The sequence below is a fragment of the Arachis duranensis genome, chromosome 4, assembly GCF_000817695.3.
Source record: "Arachis duranensis cultivar V14167 chromosome 4, aradu.V14167.gnm2.J7QH, whole genome shotgun sequence".
In the NCBI taxonomy this organism is placed as follows: Eukaryota; Viridiplantae; Streptophyta; class Magnoliopsida; order Fabales; family Fabaceae; genus Arachis; species Arachis duranensis.
This window is the reverse complement of record NC_029775.3, coordinates 52,998,865-53,001,353: the sequence shown is the minus strand read 5'-3', so window position 1 is coordinate 53,001,353 and position 2,489 is coordinate 52,998,865.

The window sequence follows — 2,489 nt, the reverse complement described above, 5'->3', positions numbered from 1 at the left end:
TCATAATAATTGTGTTCCTTTTGATTTGTTGTTGTTAATTCTTTGTATTCAATTGTTGTTAGAATTCTTTCTTGTTGTGATTTACTATACTTTCCTTTTGTGCCTTCCAAGTGTTTGATAAAATGCTTGGAAGAATGTTAGACTAGAATTTTATGTTCTTGGCTTGAGAAGGTAACTTAGGATTTCTTGAGTCACTAGTGTCCAATTGATTGCTAGTTGATAGCCATTAACTCTAGCCTTCATTAATCCAATTAGTGGAAAGCTAGGACTTATGGACTAGGATTGATATAACTCACTTGACTTTCCTTTGTTAATTGATTTAAGGATGACTAAGTGGGATTAATCCTTGCAACTACCATACTTGTGGCTAGTGATAATGATGAAGACCCTTGACAACCAAATCTTGCCAAGACCATTTTGTTAATAAAGTTTTCTTACCATTTACTATTCATTTTTCTCATCTAAAACCCCAAAATAAATAAATCCATAACCAATAACAAGAACACTTTATTGTAAATCCTAGGGAGAACGACCCGAGGTTTGAATACTTCGGTTTATAAAATTAGGGGTTTGTTACTTGTGACAAACAATCTTTTGTATGAAAGGATTAGTGATTGGTTTAGAAACTATACTTGCAACGAGAATTCATTTGTGAAATTCTAAACCAACAAAAATTCATTCGTCAGTGACAGTGTGCAAAAGGATCGATGGATTTTATTCCGACACGATCGAGAACCGACAGCAGATTAGCCATGCGGGAAACCGTAGCGGACATCTTGTCACTGAGAGGTCGAATGGTAGCCATTGACAAGGGTGATCCACCAACATACAGCTTGCCATGGAAGGGAGTACGCATGATTGGATGAGGACAATAGGAAAGCAGAGGCTCAGAGGGAACAAAGTATCTCCATACGCTTATTTGAAATTTCCACCAATGAATTGCATAAGTATCTCTATCCTATTTTATGTTTTATTGCGTTTTTAATTATCAAAACCTCATAACCATTTGAATCCACCTAACTGAGATTTACAAGATGACCATAGCTTGCTTCAAGCCAACAATCTCCGTGGGATCGACCCTTACTCACGCAAGGTATTACTTGGACGACCCAGTGCACTTGCTAATCAGCTATGTGGTGTTGTGAAAAGTGTGAATCACGATTTTGTGTACCAAGTTTTTAGCGCCATTACCGAGGATTGTTCGAGTTTGGACAACTGACGGTTCATCTTTTTGCTTAGATTAAGAATTTTTCTTTTTTATTTTTTTCTTCAGAATTTTTAAGAATGAATTCTAGAGTTTCAGATGATGCTTTTATCATCACAGGAGCCTTTTTGATTCCCATCAATTTGGCTGTTGAAAGTAATGCTCTGCTAAAGGTTGGCTAGCCATGTCTAATCTTTTTATACCGAAGCTTTAGACTAACATTGCATGATTCCTGAAATTCTTATTAAAAAAAATTTTGACTTTCTTATTTTCTTTTTTAAAATAATTTTCGAAAAGATACAAAAAATTTTTATAAAATCATAAAATCAAAAATATTTTTGTGCTTCTTGTTTGAGTCTATAGTCAAATTTTAAGTTTGGTGTCAATTGCATGTTTTTATTTTTCTAGCATTTTTCAAAAACTCATGCATTATATTCTTCATTGATCTTCAAGTTGTTCTTGATGATTTTCTTTGACTGATCTTTAAATTCTCTTGTTTTGTGTCTTTTGTTGTTTCTCATGTGCATTCTCAATTTGTTAGTGTCTCTAGTATGAAAATTTCTATGTTTGGTGTCTTGCATGTCTTTCTTTTCTTAAAAATTTTCAAAAATATGTTCTTGATGTTTATCATGATCTAGTGTTCTTGATGTTCATCTTAACATTCAAAGTGTTCTTGCATGCATTCCTTGTTTTGATCTTAGTTTTTCAGGTCTAATTTCATTCTGTTATTTTTCTCTCTCATCATTAAAATTCAAAAAAAATTCAAAATTATGTCTTTTCAAGGCAATAATACAGAGAATTGAAGATTCAGAACATACAGCAGAGGAATCACAGAGAAAAAGCTAGGCGTTCAAAACGCCCAATAAAGAAGGATTTCTGGCGTTTAAACGCCAGCCAGGGTTCCTGGCTGGGCATTTAATGCCCAAGGAGGTAGCCATGTGGGCGTTAAATGCCAGAATGGATACCATTATGGGCGTTTAACGCCAAGATAACACCAAGGAGGTAATTTTGTTTTCAATTCAAATCTTTTTCAATTTTTCAAGATTTAAAACTAATTTTTCAAAATCCTATATTTTTCATATCCTCTCTTATCAATCAAATCTTTTTTCAAAAAAATTCAAATCTTTTTCATTTTTCTTTTTAATATTTTTGAAAATTTTAAAAGTTGATTTTCAAAATATTTTTCTTATTCTTATTTAATATTTTCAAAAATCTTGCTAACAATTAAGGATTTAATTCAAAAATATTTTAAGTTTGTTACTTTATTGTTTAGAAAGGTTCAATC